Here is a 10,626-nt window from a genome sequence, read left to right as displayed (position 1 = left end):
AGTGGAATAATAAATTCTTGGAAGGAATAGGAGGCAGCTGCAGGCAGGAGGAGCCCAAAACTCCAATGACGTGATGTTATTCCTTCTCTTAAATGTGATAGTGTGCACACAAGTATTTATGCTATTCCTCTTTAAAACTACATACATATGTTCAAGAATTATAGGAATAAAGTTGATGGACATGCAAGTTTGCATGTATTTATCTCAAATGTAATAGAAGAAAACAGGGTCAAGAACTCAGGATGTGTTAGTAGACAGAAGTAAAGCTCAGAGGAACTTAACAGGGTCTGGGCACTGGAGATTGGATAAATGAAAACGTGTCAGTCAGACACCAAGAGCAGAGACAGGTGACAGTGTGTGCTGAGATTACTTAGGATTCTTGGAGAGCAGTTTTGATCAGAAGCTAACAGGTGCAGGGCAGGGGAGCTAAGGCAGAAATGACCTGAAGAGAGAGCTGGGCCCAGCTGGAGGCAGGATAAACGTGCCTGCAAAGTCAGGAGGGTGAGGAAAGCAAAGCCTTCGTTCTGGGAACATGGGCATCATCAAGAGGAACTCGGGACTCCTCTTTCCTGGGAAAGCGCCATTAGAACTCTGCTGCCCTTTAAGAGTCCACCACAAACATTCCTGTTCACTAGGGATCAGATTTTATGTTTATGTAGACTTGGGGAGGATGACACATGTTCTCAAGATGGTCTTTTATAGAAATGGAGTCATTGGACCAGAGAGTGGTATGTGAGCTTCCCCTCCAGAGGCAGGAAAGCACTCCTGGAAGATTTTAAAGGACAGCAGAGAAACACTGATTAGATGATCAAAGCGGAAAAGAGGCCATGTCACAATCAGGGTCTGCATTCCCTGCTCATTTTCAAACACCCTACAGGTAGCTGTGAGCTTGGCTCAGTCACTGAGTACACCTGGGACCCTAGGGAAGGCACTGCAAGTCTCTTTGGTTTTCTCATCTGTAACAGACACTTGAGTCCTGGCTTCCTTCAGTATTTTCTAGGCTGAACATTCCACAGAGCTAAGGTTTATAAATTCAGTGACTCAATTATAATTGTGGTTTCTCTATTAGAAAAACCAAAAGAGAAAAATGTCCATAAAGACTTCCACTTCCCCCAATTTCCATCCTCTGGCTTGGCTCAGCTGGACTTCTCGACAGGAAAGCCATGTTGGGGCAACCCGCAGTGCAGTCCTCTGTCTTTGAAGTGCTGTCCACCTCCATGCCACCAATGGACATGGGAGCCTGTTCCTGAAGTGCAAGTGTGGGAACGGCTTGCCGTGCTGGCAGGGCCTTTGTTGGAGGTGCCTTGTGAAGTTGAGAGCAGGAGATGCCGCCTCTTTGGTTTCAGTAAAGAATGCTTGGAGGTGAGGGTGAGGATCACCTTTTTTTTCTCTTTTACCACATGAATTTTTATTTTTATGGCCTTCAAAAAAGAAACAATTTTTATCTTAAAAGCAAATATTTCTACTGCTCTTAAAATGCTAGCATTTGAAAACCAATATATATTGGCAAACAACATGGGAAATAGACATGCAGAACATTTAATAATGATTGAGCACATAAAGCATTTTCCTTTTGTGTTTATGTGACAGCTGGATGAGTTTCAACTTCCTGCTCACGGCACAGGCTCCAAACTTCCAATTCTGGGTGGTTTTCTTTTTCCCTCCTCCATGCCTCCCCATTCCCTTCTTGCCTCCTCGCTCCTCCTTGGGAACACACAAATGTTTTTGATTACATAATAGCTGCAAACTTTATATCTCCCACTTCAATTGTTACACATCATAAACAGAGGAGTGAACTTCAGACTCCATTAAGACAAAGGTGGGTCTGGATTATTGGGAGGCCTTTCATGTTGATATGGAAAAAATAAATTCTGTAGAAAAAGGAAATGCACTGTACCTGGCCAGAGGCCATGCTGTGGCTACCAGCCACTTATCCAGCCTAAAGAGTGACGAGACCCCAGTGCTAGTGGAGGGGAACATGAGGCCTGGAGTCCAGACCAGCAGAGTCCCTGCAGGATCCACCCAGCCCAGTGGGAGCTATAATCTGTGAGGGCCAATAAACATTGACATGTTGGACAATCTGCACACTCATTATTCTAGTTCTCCTTCTTTTCTAATCTGGAACCCTCTTACATATTTTCTTTTAAAACCATTCTTCTTTCTGTTGCCCTAGTTTTCAGGTAAACAGTTTGGAAACAGAGGGCAAGGTCCACTTTCCATTTAGACATTGACATGTAGTAAATTGAGCACCTACAGAGTACCATGCATTATTCTACATTCTTGGACCATTTCAATGAATAAATTGATAAATGTCTCTTTTGGGAAGGAGAAAAGCAATTAAAAAATACAGCATGATTAAGTGTCCCATGCATCTTTCAGGAGGTCACTAGTGTTGTGGAATGACAGAACAAGGAAGAAGTACATGGGAGTGGGGAGTGCTCACTTGAGTGGGGAGCTGTGGTTTTAAGCAGGGAGGCCAGTGGAGGTAAAAAGAAAAAGAAAAATGGCATGTGAACATATATTTTGAATCCTGGGAGAAGAGAGGCTAGTGATGTTTCCATATGTTAAAAAAAGGTAGTAGAGAATGATCTCATTTTGCCTGTTTTCTTGGTAAATTTTTAATGCTGTCTGGTAATGTACCTTCAAATGCTTGTCTTTATACCTTCTGACTGCATTTAATCTAATGCAACCAACAACACAATATAATGTGATACAACACAGTGCCTCCCAGTGAGCCTGCGCCATATAACATATGATGTATCAGATGCTGGGGGGACATCATTAAATAGGAAGGTAGGATCTTGTGCTCTTGGAGCCCCCATTGCAGATAGGAGAGGTAAAAACCTAAAAGAGCAAGATGGATTTGATAACTCTAAGGGTTATGTAGAAATAAACGGGCTCTAAGCTGAGAGGGGCGTCAGGCCAGACTCTGACTTGCCTCTCAGATCTAAATAAGAAGCTCACTGGGCTGGGGATGTGGCTCAAATGGTAGCGTGCTCGCCTGGCATGCGCGGGGTGCTCGGTTCGATCCTCAGCACACATAAAATAAAATAAAGATGTTGTGTCCACCGAAAACTAAAAAGTAAACATTAAAAAATTCTCTCTCTCTCTCTCTCTCTCTTAGTAGAGAGGTTAAGATCTTTCCTGTAATAAAGAAGATAAAGTATGAAATCCCTGAGGAGAGGGTGCCTCTGACCTGGAGAGGAACAGACTGAAGACCAGCATTCTAGAGCAAAAAGTGGCCAGAAATGGAATCAGAAAAGCAGACATTTGTGAGCTGAATTTTTTTTTTTCAAAAAGATGTTGATGTTCTAGCTCTCGGTGCCTGTGAGTCAGACTTTATTTGGAAATAGGCTCTGTTATGGTTTGGCTATGGACTGTCTCCCCAAATCTCACGTGTCAGGCAATGCAGCAGTGCTCCGAGGTGAAGGCTTGAATCTCGGCTCTGGCCTCAGGCAGTGGATTAGTCTAGACAACGGATTAATACTTTGAATGGACTACCCGGGAGATGGTAAAAACTACAGGTAGTCACTGAGGGTGTGTGGCCTTGGGGACCTTGCTCCTGTCCCCTTCTGCCTCTTTCTCTACTTCCCAGCCATGATGTTTGTGCCTTGGAGCTGGCCAACCATGGACTGGGCCTCTGAACTCAAAATAAATCTTTCCTCCTCTAACTTGTCCTTGTCAGGTGTTCTGGTTATTATAATGCAGTGTTGACTAACATAGGGTTTTTGCAAATGATGAAGTCATTAGAATGGGCCCTAATCCAATATGACTTGTATCCTCATACATAGGGAAAATTTGGACAAAGGCAGACACATAGTGGCAGAATGTCATGTGAAGGGGAAGATACTGGGATGATGTATCTGTAGTCCAAGGAATGCCAAAGATTGCCATCAAACCACCAGAGCTGAGGGCTAAATCATGGAACATATTACCCCACCACCTCTCAAAGGGAGCACCAGGCATCAATTGACGTTTAGAGTTGAAGGAAGCCCCTTTTACAGGAAAAAATGTTTGGGATGTGTGAATTTGCTTGTTTCTGTCTTGTCTTCTAGCAGAAAGGTAGGCTAAGTCAAAGATTTCATTTATTGGCTGAGAAAAGTTCATAAGAAAAATGAAAGCAAACTTTTCATTTATATAGTTAAACACATTTATAAATAATATGTATATATATGCCTATTTTATGTACACATGACATACAAATATATGTATACGTGTCTCTGTGTACACATCCATATGTGACAAACATATAGTTTCATACTCTACTCCTTTACCTGGATATAGTCCTAGATTTTGGATCTGCAAATGGTGTTAACCATTCAGCTCTCGGGAGTCGGCACTGATTTTGATGACCTTGGAAATGAAGAAACCATCTGCTACAAGAGGGGTTCCCTTAGTGACAAAGATGAAGGGGGGAAACTTGATCCCAAGTTAGCTCTTTTCCTGACCTCTTCTGCAAGAGTCTCTTCTAAGCCTTCATTATTTAAAACTTTATAAAATTTTAAATAAAATCTGGAAGATAGAAAATTCAAGGGGGCAAAGTGCTAAATCTCTTCGATGAATAAATGGCAAGAAAAAAAGAGAATACGGAAAAGGCCAGAGTTTAAAAGAGAGATAAAACATGGGCACTAAATTTAATATGTGAACCTTGCTTGGCTCCTGATCCAGAAAAAAACAACTGTAAAATAAAAATTAAAAGTGGTACATCAGGTAGGAAAATTTAAACATCTACAAATAGAGGCTTCATTATGCGAAGAATTTTTTTGACTCTTCCTGGGTGTGAACATGTTTGTCACTTAACGACATTTTCAGTGATCTCCATCTTCAGGAGGTACTTACTGAGCATTTTTGCACGCCATGATGTCTTGTCTCAGGTTTGCTTTGCAGTAATGGAGTGGCAGGGACCTGGGAAGAGGTGAAACCAAAGGGCCCCACGTGGAGTGATGACGTGTGGGGAGCAGGGTGCCTTGTGCTGGCTTCTCTGTCTGCTCTTCACTCCGATGGTTGGAAGGTTCTCCACCTCAGACACAGGTCTTCCTTGAGTTCTCGTTGGTCCTGTGGCCTTCAGTGTCACAGGTCCTTCAGAGCCTCTGTCCTGGGCTGCTGCTCCTTGAGATCGCAGGGATGCTGAATGGGACACTCCTGCCTGGGAGAGCAGGTGATTTTCACCTTTGTCCTCCTTAGGTCATTCTAATTTCATTTCCAGGTTAGTTGCTCAACCTAGCATCTCACTGGCAACGCTGGCAGTGGGTTCTGTATCTTTGGGCCCAGGATGAACAACATCAGATTAAATCTCGCAAAAGAGAATCAACGACGAACTCAGAACCAGGTTCACATGGAATGTGTGCCACTCCTGCCAGCCAGTGCTGTGTAAACAGCCGTCATCAACTAAAAGCTGCTATGCAGCACCAGTGCACTTGAACCCATCTGACTGAGTGAGGGTCACTGGTATTTTTATTTACATTTACATTATCATATGTGATAGGTGATAATCATAGTACATGCCAAGGAGAAGAAAAAAAAGAGAAGAGAAAGATAAAAACTTCTTGGTATGGAGGAAGGGGTGCAGTTTTAGGCAAGAGAGCCTTCCTTAACTTTCTTACCTAAAAAGTCTTTGTTGAGAAGTTAATTTGTGTCATGCCTGAAGAAAGTGAGAAAGTGAGTCATGCAAAGTGGTAGAAAAGAATTATGATAAAGGTGACAGTGAGAACAAAGGCCCCGGGGTGCAAGCAGGTTTGTCTTACTTTGCAGGGTTGAGGAACAGGGTAGATGCAAGTATGTCTAATAATCTGCAAAGCCACATGCAAATGAAACAGTAAGCAAGGTCAGCCAACAAATGGTACTGCGAGATCTGCTTTGGGGAGTAGATTCTGTAGAGTTGATTCTGTGACACACGTAGAGGCCAAAGGATAAGGTCATGTGGGAGAAATTTAGAGTGACATGAAAAATATAGACATGAGGAAGCACACTCCTGAGTGAATAGGCCTTTTCTACAACACTGTGTGTGGAAGGCTGAACCGTGGCCCCTCCAGATGTCCACATCCCAGCCCCTGGAGCCTGTAAATGTTACTCTGCATGGCAAGAGACTTTGCAGGTGTGGTTAAGTTAATCTCTTGAGGTGGAGAAATTATCCTGGGTTATCCAAATAGGCCTAGTGTGATCCCAGGGCTGCTTCTAGGAGGGAGGAGGGAGGTCGGAGGGACAGAGGTGAGGTCATAGAGATGAAGAGTGAAGACACTCTGCTGCTGACTTCAAAGACATGGCGAGATGGCTATGAAACTAGGGACAGAGAGGCCTCTAGAAGGTGGGAACCAAGCCTGTTGGCACCCTAACTTTAGCCCAATTAAGCTGGTTCCAAACTTCTGGCCTCCAGAACTGTAAGATAATAAATCTGTGCTATGCTTGTGGTAATTTGTTAGAATGGCAACAGGAAGCAAATATCATGTTTGCAACTACCACTAAAAAAAGAATTAATGAGAACTCAACTACAAATAAAGATAAATACATGTGACTTTGTTAACAATGTACTATAAATACCTGCTAGTTGGCTGTGGCCATGCAGTAATGTAGCTGAGGATAGTTTTAAGGGAAAAAGCACACAAACACAGAATAAAAACTGTTCTTTATATTTTAGGACATGAGAAACATGACTAAATAATTGATGAAACTTGCCAGGGAGCCCCTGTGTGGAAGATTCCTTGCCTTTCAGATGATTCTTCCATAGTGCACTTAGGACTAACAGTCCTAAGAAAATGGCAAAGAAACCACGCAGCATACGAACATGAGTTTCTAAGGCAGGATGGCCGGTGACCGCAATGGTCAGCCCCAGTGCTAGAAGGAGCAAGAGAGTGAGAACACCCAAAACCTTCTATTTTTGGGGAAAAGACATTCCAGAAAGTTCCACCCAAATAAGGTTGGGTTTCGAAGGGTGGAGTCTTGCTTGGTGATGTCTTGTGGCCAGCAGATTGACATCTTGGAAAGCCACACCATCTCAGGTGCTGTGTGGGATCAAAGGCAGAGCAAGAGAAAAGGCACACAGACGTCACACAACCCAGTTAGGCAGTAATATCAGGCCAGTCCCCTCATATGCTCAAATGAGCCTAGCTCACACACACTGCCCAGGGATGGCTCACGACACTCACCCATTCTCTTAACATCTAATAGGCTATCATAAATCTGTTTAGATGGTGAGCACATTAATTGTCATTTAAAAAATGACATCCTTGGAAAAAATCACATCTTAGTATGTAGATCTAATTTTACATCTTAACATCCTAAGCAGTGTCTCCCATCGATTTTGAATTTGGTTCCCTTCAGGTGATCTGTGCCATTTTTATCCTACCCCTCTCCAGTGAATACAGGCAAACTGTGAGATGGTGGTAGAGGGATGGAAGAAAACATGGGGACCAACCCAAGCTGAAGGAAGCAATTAAAAGGAGAACAGATGCTCCACACATAAAGGATGAAGGCCCTTTACATTGACCAAATGGAAGGATGTGGTCAAAAATTGCTGTTGCTCAAAATAACCAAGCTAGTCTCAGAACTGTGCTCATGTAATGACTTTGCCATCTTGGAAGGGAGAGAACTTTAAAAAAGTGTGTGTGTGTGTACACAGACATATATATGTATATATGTATAATACATATAACTGTATATGTGGAATCACCCACACCCATTTCACAGGAATATAAGAAAATCAAATGCAAATGAAATGTTTAACTATAGGAAATACATTGAAAGAGTTTGTCCACAGAAACAGCTCACCTAAAGTCCAATGAGTATGGTAATACTCCTTTGGTAATTGCCTTAAAAGTGAGAAATTCAGTCTCTAAGATATTTGTTTGCCTAAGAGTGACAGAGCTCCACCAGGTCTTTTCCTGTAAAGGGACCATGGTCATTCTAGTGACTCAAGGGTGGTGGAAATCACTGAGCATATGAGCTTCCTCTGAAATTCTCACTGGGACGTGAGCTGCCTGGTAAAAACTGTGAGAGCCCCTGCTTACTATGAGTAACATTTAAGTTGGCTGTGGTGTGGTAAGGGCTGTTCCCACTTACCAGGAGAGAACCAGAGAGGTTTAAATGAATGTTTAAAATTCGTTGAGAACCCACAAGCACAGATAGCAAGTAATAAAGACAGCCTACTGAATTTTTGCTCTTTATGCTAAAAATGATACAGTCTTTACCTTTAATTTTTTTTTTTAAGTTCAGATAGCATCCAATCTCTCAGCTCTTCAATTCATGTATAAATATCAGAAGGGACCCACCAAGACAGAGAATGACAAGTTTACCAATAAAACTTGCTGAGAACTGCTTCATCAGGGAGTAGGAAAAGGAAGTCAGATAGAGAAGGGAACCAACAGACTAGGTGTGAAGCACACTGCCTGTCCACAGAAGGTCTCAGCACAGTGCAGTAGCCTTGAGATGAACATTGCCCTCAGAAAAGACTCGAAGGTACTTAGAAACTAGACAAGCATCATTTCTAAATGTGGGTTTCTCTCAATAATAGGAGCATGATTGGAGAAAATGAAACAGTTCCCTAAAATAAAGGACATAAGCAATGTGTTTACTATCCAGACTCACCTTTATATCTTTGAAGAGTTTGGGAGAATACGCCATTACCAAGATGTTGCTTTATCTATGGAAGCTGTCTTAGGACATCCAGCTCTGGGCAAATATTCTGGCTGTGAAGAATGTCATTGGTGTTTTGATGGGGATTGCATTGAATCTGAATATTGCTTTTGGTATTATGGCCATTTTAACAATATTACAGTGTTGATTCTGCCTGTCCATGAACATGGGAGGTTTTTTCATCTTCTGAGGTCTTCTTCAATTTCTTTCTTCAGTGTTCTGTAGTTTCATTGTACAGATCTTTCACCTCCTTGGTTAGACTAATTCCTAGGTGTTGTACTCTTTTTGAGGCTATTGAAAATGGAATTGTTTTCCTGCCTTCTTTCTCAGCAGATTCATTGTTGGAATATAGGAAAGTTATTGATTTTTGTATGTTGATATTGTAACCTGCTACTTTGCCTAATTTGTTTATTAGTTCTAGCAGCCTTTTAGTAGAGTTTTTTGGATCGTCTAGGTATAGGATCATATTATCTGCAAACAATGATAATTTGATTTCTTCCTTTCCTATTTTTCTCCCTTTTATTTCCTTCTCTTGATTAATTGTTCTATTTAGAATTTCTAGCACTGTATTAAATAGGAGTGGTGAGAGTGGACATCCTTATCTTGTCCAGATTTTATAGAAAATGCTTTAGTTTTTTTTTTTCCCATTTACTATAAGACTTGTTTGGGTTTTTCATATATAGCCTTTATGATGTTGAGGTAGGTTACTTCTGTCCCTAGTTTTTTCAGTGTCTTTATCATAAATGTGTGCTGAATTTTGTCAGAGGCCTTCTCCACATCTGTTGAGATGACTAAATGACTTTTGTCCTCACTTCTACTTATGTGATGAATTATATTTATTGATTTGCATATATTAAACCATTCTTGCATCTCTGGAATAAAATCAACTTGGACGTGGTGTACAGTCTTCTTAGTTGTTGTACATGGTTTGCCAATATTTTGGTAAGTACTTTTGCATCTAAGTCCATCTGGGATATTGGTGTGCAATTTTCTTTCCTTGATGTGTTCTTATCTGGTTTTGGTCTGTACTCCTGATACAATTCAGATGTAGGTTTTACTCCATAATATCAGAGTATGGATATTCTGTAGAAACTACAAAAACTAAAGTAGTAGTGGCCTGGATCATTTTGTTTAGGAGGGAGAGGTTCCTTCAGTTTTCCCAGAACTTCTTTACAAATTTCGCTTCTCTGTTCAGTCTTCACAGGGCAAGAGGGTAGTAAGTAAGTATCACTTGCTTTGCTGCTTAGTGAGCCTGTGTTTAAGGGATGGTGTCAAACCTGCTATATATGCTAGAAGGTAAAGCTCAGAGTCATTATGGACTACTCATACCCGCTCAGCATCTGCTTTGTTGCTTTTAGATATCATCAGTCCCAAGCTTGCATTTCCTACTTAGGTGGAAGAACAGAGACGATGTTATCCTCCCTTATAGGACAACCAAAGCTTGTAGGCAAAATGTATGGAAACAATGATTTTTTTTTTTAAAGATACTGGATACTAGGCAACAGAGAACAATGGTCTCAGAGAAACTGAACAAGGTGAGTGCAACACTAACCTCAAGATTGCAGAGAAAGAGCTCCAGGGATTTGCAAAGTGTCCTCTGGAGTCTTTAGCAGAACACTATGATTAGTGCCTCAGGTAAAGAAACTGTCAAAGCTAGTAAAAGAACTACCTAAAAAGCTCAGTGGTAGCAAATCACAAAGTGCCTGTCAGGCTGTGTGTTCCTATTACCACTGGGAAACTTCATTTAGGATGCATTAGGAGGAACACTCAGGAGGGTCTGTCTCTGTTGTGTGAAGTATGGAATAATTAGCATTAGAGCAAATAGTATTCTGCTACCATCTAACAGATTTTTTTAAAGTGATAACCAAAAATACAGAACTGTCTCTAAGTAACAGCTGCATCCCTAGATGTAGCTCTAAAAAGCTCAAGAATATTTATAGGAATATGAAAATATCTAGTTCCCAAAAAAGTAAAATCCAACAAATGTCTGGCATCCAA

This window comes from Callospermophilus lateralis, chromosome 13 (assembly GCF_048772815.1).
Source record: "Callospermophilus lateralis isolate mCalLat2 chromosome 13, mCalLat2.hap1, whole genome shotgun sequence".
In the NCBI taxonomy this organism is placed as follows: Eukaryota; Metazoa; Chordata; class Mammalia; order Rodentia; family Sciuridae; genus Callospermophilus; species Callospermophilus lateralis.
Note: the sequence above shows the minus strand (reverse complement) of the source record.